Consider the following 12,089-nt stretch of genomic DNA (forward strand, 5'->3'; position numbering starts at 1 on the left):
AACCATCAACGTGATTGGATAGGGAGACAGTAATCGATTTCGTGCCTCATGTCAAATTTATAGGACATGGAAAACTTTAAGCACAGCAGTAGATGGTGCCAACTGCTGTTAATCACGGCTGCTGTGGAAGCAGCACATCATTCAAGGATCAATTTAATTGAGATATCAGCATCTTCCTCTAATTTGAAGAAACATTAAGGTAGATTTTGGATTTCTGCTTACTAAATTATCTGTATATAAGCTAGCCTATCTACAGGGCTTGAAATTTGGTGCAAGGTTGTGGCTATCAATGTTAATACAATGTTACAATGTTAATAACCACAAGTGCCACATTCATAATGCAGGGAATTATTTATTTACATGTAGAAAGATATGCGATCTGCACTGCAGCGTCTCTCCCTCATGCTTCCTGCAGTAGTCGGCAGCTCGTTGACTCTTGATGAGTTTAGTATGAGTGTGCAGGACTGTGTTGATTTAGATTTTGATGGGACTTATTTTATGTATGTCTACTCTGAGGACTTTAATTTTGAAAAGCAGTCACAATTAGCCTCTTAGTTCAGGAAGCAGGAAGTACCAGTTGTACTGCAGAAGTTCAGAAAAATGTGGTAGCTGTGACATCCTCAAACATCTTCTTTCTTTGCATCTGTTAAACGCAATGTGTTGTTAAACGCAGTGTTCATTTATTGTGTGATACGTTTGAGAAGGTTATTTTGATGTACATTTTCTTGGTTTAATTAACCTTACTTTATCATCAATCTGTAATCTTTCAATTTCATACTTAGTAATAGTGTCTTTTGTATATTTTTACAGTTTCACAGTTGAATCATAAACTTCATAAATGACTTGATGTCTCCAGCAAAGTTTTTTGAGTCACTGTTTAACTTACTGGATAGTTAGATGCTAGAGAAGTCTAACAAGACCAGTACAATGAGCGTACTGTGACCAGGAGTGGACATGTTCGGTTCACTTAGTTTTGTCGTGGCCACAACATATTAACATGTGGGAATATGATAATGTGGCCCTGAGATTTTAATTTGTGGGAAAGTCATATTAACTCGTGGGAACTTGAGCTCCTTATAATTGGCTAGAGTTTCTGTTTTTTTTTTTTTTTTTTTTTTTTTTTTTTTCTTTTAGGTACCTGGGCAAAGACCCAGAATAAACCAAAACACAATGTCAGAATATCTTCAGCAAATTCACAGCAAACTGTTCTCCCCAAAATAAAGATAATATAAAGTACAATTTGTCGTCTCTTCTTGTGTGCAATAATAAAGAACAATGCAAATAGTTAAACACCAGTAATAATACGGTAGCGGCCCACTAAAAAAGAAAACACAACATCTTAGAACTGCGTGAACAGTCAGACTACAGTAACACTCACAACATAAACCTGAAATTACATAGCGTGGATAGTACTCGCTTTCTCTCGAAATCGTATTCGGTTACTAACGTAACCTTGGTTCCCTCAGATACGGAACGAGTACTGCGTCGTCTGCCGTTTAGGCAAGACGCAACGGGGAAACTCCTGTTTTCACCATTTCTGAAGCTTTCTTTAATCATGCAGTGAAACTGCATGGCCATTGGTTCGTGGAGTTAAAGTAAACGAACCATTGATGCGTGAACCAATGGTGAGGGAGCCCACCTGAGCTGGACAAAATGAGCGGGGTCTCGGGCTATATAAGCGGCCGTCTCACCTTGGCAGACCGATTTAATTCGACTGAAGCGACGGCATGAGGCGTCCTATGAAAAGCGCGACAAAGTACGCAGTACTCGTTCCGTATCTAAGGGAACTGAGGTTACGTTAGTAACAACGATGGACACGCCAGTGGACCATGCCCAAGAAGAGGCCATGCCTCTCGTGGAGTGCGCTCTAACACCTATAGGGCATTACAGGCCCAAGGAGGAGTAAGCGAGTGCTATAGCATCAACAATCCATCTGGATAGCCTGGGCTTTGTGACCGGAAGACCTTTCGTGCGGCCACCAAAGCAGACAAAGAGTTGTTCCGACTGACGAAAAGAGGCGGAACGATCGATGTAGACCCTCAGATCCCTGACGGGACAGAGTAGGTTCAACTCCTGATCATCCTGAGAAGGAGAAAGTGCGGAGAGAATAACCATCTGCACCCTAAAAGAGGTGGATAGGACCTTCAGGACGTATCCATGTCTTGGTTTCAGGACAACTTTAGAGTCGTTAGGCCCGAATTCAAGACAGGAGGGGCTCACGGAGAGCGCCTGCAAATCTTCCACTCGCTTTACCGATGCTAAGGCTAGCAATAAGGCGGTTTTTAGCGCTAGAGGACATAAGTCGGCAGTCTGGAGTGGTTCAAAGGGAGGGCCCTTAAGGCCTCTGAGAACCAAAGACATGTCCCAGTTAGGAACCGTGCGGGGGCAGGGAGGGTTCAGATTCCTAGACCCTTTTAGGAAACAAACAAGGTTGTTCCTCCCAATCGACTGCCCTGCTACGGGAGCATGGGAGGCTGCTATAGCTGCGACACAGACGTTAAGGTTAGAGGGAGTACAGCCCCTATCCATTAAGTCCTGAAGGAAAGACAATATCAGAGATATGTCACAAGTAAATGGGTCTTCGCCCCGGGCTGTACACCAGGCAGCAAAGACTGACCATTTTAGGGAGTAGAGACGTCTCGTTGAAGGAGCTCTGATGGAGCCCATCTTGGAAGCGTCTATGAAAATGACTTTCCTCTTGTACATCGTCCCTACAGCCACGCCCTGTTCGAACCAGCAGGGGTTCATCCAAGGAGCCAGGGTTGCAACGCACACCTGATTCACCTTGAGTGAGCAGCGACCATGCTGCTAGGCTTGGGGCGGGACCCGCGGTTTCAGCCAGAACTATAATGGGTGCATAAAAAGCAGGCCCAACTGTAGGGCTGGTGATGCTGAGCCCATGAGACCTTGCATCCTCTGAAACTTTCTGAGCGGCAGAGAGGGTCCGGGCATGAGCTGCTGAATGGCCAGGGATCGCTCTGGCGAGACTATGGCCCTCATGCAGGTCGAGTCGAGAATAATCCCTAGGAACAAGATACGTTGACTGGGGGAAAAATAACTCTTTGGAAAATTGACCCTGAGCCCCAAGCACTCTAAGTGGCTGAGGAGGAGGGACCTGTGTGCCACTAGCTCCGCCTCTGACTGGGCTAGAATGAGCCAGTCATTGAGGTAGTTGAGTATGCGTACGCCTATCTGCCTCAGAGGGGAAAGGGCCGCATCCATGCACTTCGTAAAAGTGCAGGGAGCCAGAGACAGCCCGAACGGAAAGACCGTGTATTGATATGCCACCCCTTCGAAGGCGAATCTCAAAAATCATCTGTGATAGGGGGCTATCTGGATGTGAAAGTAAGCATCTTGCAGATCCAGGGAAAAGAACCAGTCTCCTGGGCGAATTTGCGAGAAGATTTGTTTCAAAGTGATCATCTTGAACGAGCGCTTTATTAGGGTCCAATTCAGACATCTGAGGTTGAGGATGGGTCTGAGACAGCCATCCTTTTTGGGAACGAGGAAGTATCGGCTGTAGAAGCCTGACTCGCTCAATGCCGGGGGAACCACTTCTATGGCTCCTTTTGCCAGCATAGTGTTCACCTCGGAGCGTAGGACATGCACGTCCTTGCTTTCTACAGAGGTTTGGACCACTCCATTGAATAACGGGGTCCGCTGAGCGAATTGGAGTACATAACCTCGTTTTACTATGTTTAGCACCCAAGTTGACACTCCGAGGATGGCCTGCCAGGCCTCGGCCCGTCCACCTCTTCCTTATTTGGGCATCAGGCTGACTTCTGAGGCGCGGGGTCCAGCACTATTTTGGGCCAGGGTCCCTGTCACTGCGGAGGGGGGTGGCGCCTGGCGGAACGTGAGCGCTGTCTGTGCTCAGACCGTGGCGCAGGCTGAGTAGCAGATGGCGCAGACTTAGGTAGCTGCTGTGTTGGCGCAGGTTTAGGGCGGCTCGAAGTGGAGGAGCTGGAGCGCTTTGGCAAGAAGTGCCGCATGGCCTGGGACGATTTCTGTGCGGCAGTAAAGCGTTCAGCAAACCCATCAACGGCAGGGCCAAAGAGACCAGTGGGGGAGACAGGCGAGTTGAGAAAGACGGCTTTGTCCGCGTACTTGATCTCCGTCAAGCTCAGCCACCAGGCTGGCCATCGAACGCCCAATAGCCTGAGCCGTGGTCTTGGTGGCGCGCAGGTCCAGGTCTGTGGCGCAGCGCAGCTCTTTGAAGACGGGCGAGTCATGCCCAGGCTGGTCCAGGTCACGCAGGAGTTTGGCCTGGTAGACCTGCAAAACTGCCATTGAGTGTTGGGCGGAAGCTGCTTGGCCGGCCGAGGTGTATGCCTGTCCAGCGAGGGTCGACGTAGTGCGACACGGCTTGGATGGTTGGGTGGGTGACCTTCATCTTCCAACCAATGGTGGCGGGCAGGCATAGGTGTGCGGCCACGGCTTCGTCCAGAGGCGGCAGCTTTTCGTATCCCTTCTGCTCAGCGCCATCAACAGAGGTGAGAGTGTGAGAGGCAGAAGAGCGCAGAGTACGGGGTGCGCCATGATTTCGTGAGCTCCTCGTGGACCTCTGGAAAAAAGGGTGCTGCCCACTGGGGAGGAGCCTGACGACGTCCGGGCAGAAACCATTCGTCCAAGTGGCTGTGTGTGGGTTCCTCAGGCACAGACCACTCCAGGCCGAGCTCTTCGACGGCCTTTGAGAGCACACGAGTGAGCTGGCAGAGCGGCGAGCTGAAAGTAAAAGCTGCTTGTGAGCGGCGGGCTGCTTGAGAGCGGTGAGCAGAGGAGAGGTGAGCTGATCTTGCTGCTGCAGAGCGGCGAGCTGATCAGCGGTGAATTCCAGCTGCTTGCAGGTAGAAGGCGGCTTCCAGTCTGCCAAGGTGAGACGTCCGCTTACGTAGCCCGAGACCCAGCCCATTTTGGCGGGCTCAAGCGGGCTCGCTCACCATTGGCTCATGTCAGATTACACTCGAACAGCAATCACATACACATGCAGCATAACTCTGACTTCCTCATCACACAATCACGTTCATACGTATACGCGATGACGTCACCCGATGTTTCTTAAAGAACCTCTCATTACATTCTCCGCAGATATGTACATCATTAATATTTAAATATTTAAACCCCCTTAACCATCACCTGGTTACATTCTCCCCTGCAGCAGGGTAAGCATCCTCAATTACTCATTTAAAACCAGAGTACTCTTGGCCTCTTTTACTGCTTCTCTAAACAGAACAGAACTCAAATAAGCCAATATCTGTGAAATTGTTGCCGGACTTATAGGAGTAAAGTCCAGGACAGACCTTGGCTCATGGTACACATTTGAATGCTGTCCAGCATTTGGCCTCCTACTACGTCCACATCAGGCACATGCCCTACACCTTGTTGGCCAACAGACTGGATGCCAAGGTCCCTTACTGCAGGAGTATGAGATCTTACCTAATCCTAGGACTCCACTTCACTAATGGACTTGGACTTCTCCTCTTGTGCCTTTGGCATTCTCCTGGGGGTTGGAGTAGGATTATTCACACAAGGCCTGATGTCAACACTGTTAACTCTCTTTGTAAGCCCTCTTTCCAATGGCCCCACTGTGTATGTGTTGTCCATGATCCCTACTACATGATATACGATTGGCCCCCAGGCATCCTGGATTTTGTGACAGCCTACTGGCCTGTTCCTCAGGTACACCAGTGCTCTGACCTCAGTCTTCAGGCAATAGATTCTATCCTTGTGCAAGCAACCTTCTGTTCAGAATATTCCCTTGCCCTGGCATGCGCATCATTCAGACGCCTTTGGTGGACCAACAGCCAGTCATGTTTCTAGTCAAATACTTGTTTTTGTCCCAGAAGGGCATCCACTGGCAGGTAAGGATCAACCCCGAACAATAAATAATATTGAGAATACCAAGTAGTTGTGTGAGGTGTCACATATATGCATAAACCAACTCTGGTAGGTATTCGGGCCACCAGTGTTTCTTTTCAAGTGGCAGCATTCTCAACAGGTCATGTAGTGTCCTGTTAAACCGCTCACACTGAGCATTGTCAGTGGGGTGGTATGGTGTGGCACGGCTCTTTTTCACCCCATAGGGAACACAATGCATTAAGACCCGGGGGGTGAAAACTTTTTGAATTTAAAGATCAAGGTAAACATGCAAGTATCTTCTGTTGCTTCTTAAGGGCAGTACTAAATGAAGAAAAAAAAAAAAAAAGAAAAAAAAAAAAGGTATTTCAACAAAATAAGAAAAAATTGGACATCCTGTTCAAAAGTTTTTTTTACCCCCCGGCTCTTAGTGCATCGTGTTTCCTTCTGGAGCATCAGTGAATGTTTGAGCCTTTTTTAATAGTTGTGTTTGAGCCCCTCAATTGTCCTCAGTGTGAAAAGATGGATCTCAAATTCATACAGTCACTGCTGGAAAAGGTTCAAATATGCAAAAAATCCTTGAAAACTGAAGAGGACCTGGAGGATTTTTCTTAAGAACATTGGGCAGTTTAACTCCTTCGGGTCGGCAGTCGCGTGGCAATACCACCTCGCTTTTTTTCTTATCAGTGTGAAATAGACTCAAAATACTCTGTCGAATTTGATCACACATACCAGTGTTATACATCATTCTAAACTGTTGTGTGTACTGTTATTTGTGTACACTCACAAAAAAACTAAACGTTGTGCTTTTCGCTAAATAAACGAACATGATGTGTGATCTGACGTCTCCCTCTCAGTGAAGTCAATTCTGAAATGCGTTTTAAAATGAACTGAAACTCAGCAAATATTTGTCACACAGACATGAGAGACATGTTTACATAATGCTTGGAATGTCTACTTTTAAATGAAGTAAGTCAAATCAAAAACAAATATTTTCAGTTCATGTAATTCGTTTGAAACCAAGGAGAGGTTCCTTCTTTTCCTTCTCACTTCATTATCTGTAATGAGCTGAGACCGCAACACCTCCGCGCCGTTCACATGGTAAATAGTTTAGGTGAACTGTATGCATCGCACAGGCCCCTCAGTCAATGCCACAAAAAACATCAGTTTCACTGAACGTTCGTCGCGTTTTGAGGATGGTGCGGTACTCCGGTAAAGAGGCCCTTCAGATGATTTTGGAAAGCGAGGAAGAATTAGCGAATTAGCGAATTGACCCTGAGGAGGATATAAGTTCGGGGTAAGTCGTTTAGTGTTATATAATTCTTTTTCTGATAATATAAAACTCATATGAATTTTCGTACTATATTTTGCCTAGTTTTGGCTTACGGGAAATATTGCCTTACAATGTCCCTTACAAATATCTAAACGTAATATATTTCGCTCAGTTTTGGTTAGCTTATGACACTGCAGCTAAAATACTGACTCGTGCCTAATGTAGCTTGTTTGCGAATATCTGTTGGTGTAATATGATGTGATTCAGAGCAAATATATTTTAGTCTACAGTAAAATAATGTGATAGTGTCTAAACACGATTTATTTATATCGGTTTGGGTTAGCCTATGACTCCTTATGCCTAATATACAGATGTTTGTGAATACAGATGTAAATGTTTGAAATGCACTAAATACATGCCGTCTATATGGCCCATCAACAGATATTCGCGGTCTACGGCCGTCCTGTGGCCCATCGTCAGTAGATATATACATACATTGTACGTCCATACCCACTAATTGCCCATCAGTTTGCTTTGGACAATGTATATACATTGTCTAAAGTAAACTGATAGGCAATTAGTGGCTAACAGTGTTTTATTTGTTTAGGAATGTGTCTGCATCATGCTCGCCTTCACCAGCACCGCGCACAGGGGCACACAGGTGTCGTTCAGTTCTGTGCGATCGAGAATCATACTGAGTAAGTGCACAGATGTAATATTTTGCAGATGTAATAGTGTTTACATCGTCATAATACAAAAGTATATGTTCTTGTACGAAAACTGCTATCTTTGTTATGTATAGCCATTATTGATTGATAATGATAATATTAAAATTTCTTTAATTGTGATTAGGGCTAACGATTCCACGATTAAATTCGAATACTAGATTTTAAAAAATCCTTTCCACAGTCGAGAATCCATGAAACGCATTATTAGACCGTTTTCTAAGGCTGCACGATATTATATGTGACTTTACAAAGGCTGTGAATTAATTAAATAAATGTATGTGCTGCAAGTTTAATATGCACTGTAATTATTTACATACGTGTAGGTTATCCACATGCGTCTCCATTCACAGTAAATGCTGCTTCATGTGAACTGTTATTTACATGAGTGGCGCATCTCAAACTCCATCTCTGCATATGCTGTGAGTTTGGATTGCTTTTAATGTTCATCTGGAAACGCAATGTGCGACATTTAATCAGATTTGTAAGGTAAGTCATCTATAAACCTTAGCAAACGCAGGAGAATACATTATACAGTATGTTTCTACTGTGCTAACTGCTCGTCGCGATTTCAAAATATAAGTTTAAGCCCATCGTTTAAGTCCGTGTGTTCTTGTTCAAGAAATTACAGTGGTTGTAGCATTTCTGTCGTAAAGAAATGGCCAAATATTAAAGATTAATTGGACAGTTGAAATAAATGTTGTAAGCCAATATTAAACAAGGATTAGTTTGCGTAAAAAAAAACGTCAGGCCACTGGCGTCCTCTGCAGGCATTTGTTATAATACATAAAGAACATTAGTTGTACAATTCAATACATTATGTATTTTGACAGTTTTGTTCAATAAAACCATACGATTGCTTGTTTTTCATACTTTACTTGTATCAATTTTTATTGTGTTATTGCTATTATATATTTATTTTTAAGCCATACGTGTAAGTGAATGTGTTTTGTTGTGCAAGCACCTTTATAATGATCGCGTTAGTAGTTGAGCTATATGCGCGTGCCATGTTTGTTTATGCCGCGGTCAGGAGAATAGATCTGTTGGATTTACACTTGAATTCTTCCACTTCTTTCGAAATACACGAATGGATGTAAGTGTCCAGTGAATTGGGAGAAGAACAGGGTAAACTTTATAGTTGCTTGTCTTACTCACAGTATGTAATATGTATCTGATATGAATATAACACGTTGTCTAATTATAATGGAAAGGATTATTACTGCAGCTTCCATAGACATCAGTGTATATTTTACAAACTCTAAATGTATTGTTACTAGTACTTATGTGTATTTAAATATCTGAAACCTAAAATAAACATCATGTGATTGAAACACTGAATAGTTGTGATATGCCAAGCACTGACTGCATCTGTCTCTGGGGGGGAGGGGGGTCTGGCACGATTACTCGAGGAATCATTAGAATAATCGAACGATTACTCGATTACCAAAATAATCGTTAGCTACAGCCCTAATTGTGATATCAACATGAGTAAGTGCACAGTAATACTTTACAAATGTAAACATTCATTGTGTCCATATCCACTAATTGCCCCTTCAGTTTACTTTAGACAATGTATGCTAACATTTTTTTTTTGTGTGTGTGTGTGTGTGTGTGTGTGTTTACATCATCATAATACAAAAGTATATGTTCTTGTATAACATAACAATAACTGCTGTCTTTGTTATGCATGGCCATAGTGATTGTGTTATCATCATGCTCACGCTTTTTTCTTTTTTTTTTTTACAGATGTGACAATAAAAAAATTTCCAAACACCTGTTCCAAAGAGATCCCAAGAGATACAAGAAACACATGGGGGGCGTTGACCTGTCTGATCAGCTGATACTGTAGCGAATTACAGGTATTTGATTCATTAGCTCAAATTATGGGTGAAATATATGTATAATTTAATCATAACGCGTTATGATTAATTATAATATAAATGGACCAAAAAGGGAATTATGCACATATATTGTGAATTAATTACAACAGATTATGATTAATTACATATATGGTTCAGGATTAGTTCTAGTTTAATAGTTAAATTTAGAAAGACTGGTCTAGTTCGTCCAGCAAACCATCAGTTTTCTCATAGACTATTATAAAAAGATGTTATTCTCTGGCCATGAGAATTAACTTCTTATTCTAGCATTAAACCGTAAAGCAGTTTTGCAGAATCAAAAACGTAGAAGTGACTCGATTTTCTGAATGAGCAGCAGAAACAATCGAGCATGAATATAATGTATTTAATATATGAAACTACGGATACAGAGGCTATACGGCTAAATATACACAAATAATACACATATATAGAAAACGAAAGTAAAGTAAAGAAAACAGAGGTGATCAAAGAAATGGCAAATTACGAACAGTTAAAACCTTTGAGAGCCAGCAAGGAAACTCCGCTTACACATCGAGCTTAAAACGCTTCGAAAAGAATGGTTCTATACTTGCATAGGTTCAGGTGCTGTGGTTGTTTTCTGCAGGAGTTTCAGTTCGTGCGGCTGGAGCGATTTGTCCTTTTCCAAGAAAGGATTCTTCAGCGGGATTTTCAAACGGGTTTAACTGAAGAGTAAGAAAGTAAAGAAGAAAGAGTCCATCTCCTAGGCGATGAAGAGTGAAGACTTCGGGCGACGGATAAAGAAGGCTTGACAAAAGAAAACTTGTGCCAAAAAGATGGTCATCCCGAAGAAGAGGAGCGTGTGATGGAAGCACGGTCGTCGAGATGTCCGGGAGAGACGTGCGTGAAATGGCGAGGGACAATTGAGAGACAATCGAGAGACAAAGGGAACGTGCGTGGTTTGGCGTTTTAAAGACAAACAAGCCCAAAATGCCTCCTTGGGTGAACAGCCAATGTCCAGCGTGGATTTTTAGGAGGGAAAAGTTCTCTTTGTCTTGTCTTGCGGCTCATTTTGCATAATTTATGATGGTTTCAGAATTGGTAACTTTTACTCCAAAAGACCTTAGAAATAGACTAATGCATGGTATCGTAACAGAACATGCATAGTTAATTAAAGCATCCTGACAGAATTCGTTTAAGACCAAACATGCCAGGGTGCAAAAGACATAAAGACATAGATACAATCTTACACTCACATATAAAGGTTTGGGGTATAATTCACACAACTATAGTCGTAACTTAATATTAAATACATGATTAAAACTAGAATACAGGCTTACAGGATCACATTTTAATCATATTTTAATGAATGTGACTTAAAGAGAGTCCTGGTATGTTACTCCGTGTGTGCGCGTATGTGTATTGGAGTTTGACGATGTCTGGAATGTGGCCGCATGGCTCACAGTAATCCGATCTGAGTTGACCACGATCGTTTGAAGTCACAAGGGAGAGAATCGGGGATCCATCGATACGGCCATAAAATGTGTCAAGTGAGCTGTTAATGTCAGCCAGGCCGGAGCCAATGTGAGATTTACAAACAAAAGATCGAGAAGGTAACACTTTAACGAAGTTTATAGTTGACTTGCTCATCTGATCCTGCACAGACGCTACAATACAGTACTAAACACAGCACAAAACCATGATGTGGTACAGAAAGATTTTTCTGCACTTCTTTGACTTGTTTCCACCAACTCTTTCATTTTGCACAAATAGCTGCATAGTAACATGTCCCATAAAGAGTTTATGGAGCAACAGAAATTATTCTAATATGCTGATTTGATACTCAGTTATTATCAGTGTTGGAAACAATTATAATGGTATATCACTGACTGGAAGCAGGAATCTTTTTCTCCAGTGCAAAGAAACACCAAACACCTTGGAATGCCAGCTAAATGATGTTCACTTATATCTTTGAACAGGATTTATTTCCAGATAAAACTGTATACTCAAAATGTGCCCTCATTTATTCAAAATGTGTTTCATTTATATTGTTAACTCTATTCTGAATAAACTACCAGAAAAAACTACTTTGATGAATTTTCCCTCACATAGCCTTCCTACCTGAAAGAGCTCATTAGGCGGCTCATCATGCGGGTCTTTGTCTTTTCAGGTGTGAATCACAGCATTATTCATGAAGATTCATGCGTCCACGCATACTGTCTTTCTTGACAAAAAGTGTCTTGCAAAATTTAAATCATTATATTGTTTTATATGAACGAGAAGGCAGGATCATTTTGAAGCAAAAAACTCTAGCCTACAACCTCCAATACCCAGAAGTCTTGTGAATACATATTTAGTATTGGTTTTGTGGCCATATTTCAGTGACTTAGGTTTTTT

At 42.7% G+C, this 12,089-nt stretch overlaps 1 long non-coding RNA gene across 3 annotated transcripts in view; it reads left to right on the plus strand.

The window, feature by feature from the left end:
- The window catches only part of LOC127524959 (uncharacterized), a 53,207-nt gene extending 41,338 nt beyond the window's left edge, over positions 1–11,869 (plus strand). For all 3 annotated transcript variants that reach the window (XR_007933217.1, XR_007933218.1, XR_007933216.1), the window contains exons 3-4: positions 9,601–9,713; positions 10,339–11,869. This is a non-coding gene — a long non-coding RNA (uncharacterized LOC127524959). The remainder of the gene's footprint in view (positions 1–9,600; positions 9,714–10,338) is intronic.
- Positions 11,870–12,089: the final 220 nt, after the last annotated feature.

This window comes from Ctenopharyngodon idella, chromosome 13 (genome assembly GCF_019924925.1).
Source record: "Ctenopharyngodon idella isolate HZGC_01 chromosome 13, HZGC01, whole genome shotgun sequence".
In the NCBI taxonomy this organism is placed as follows: domain Eukaryota; kingdom Metazoa; phylum Chordata; class Actinopteri; order Cypriniformes; family Xenocyprididae; genus Ctenopharyngodon; species Ctenopharyngodon idella.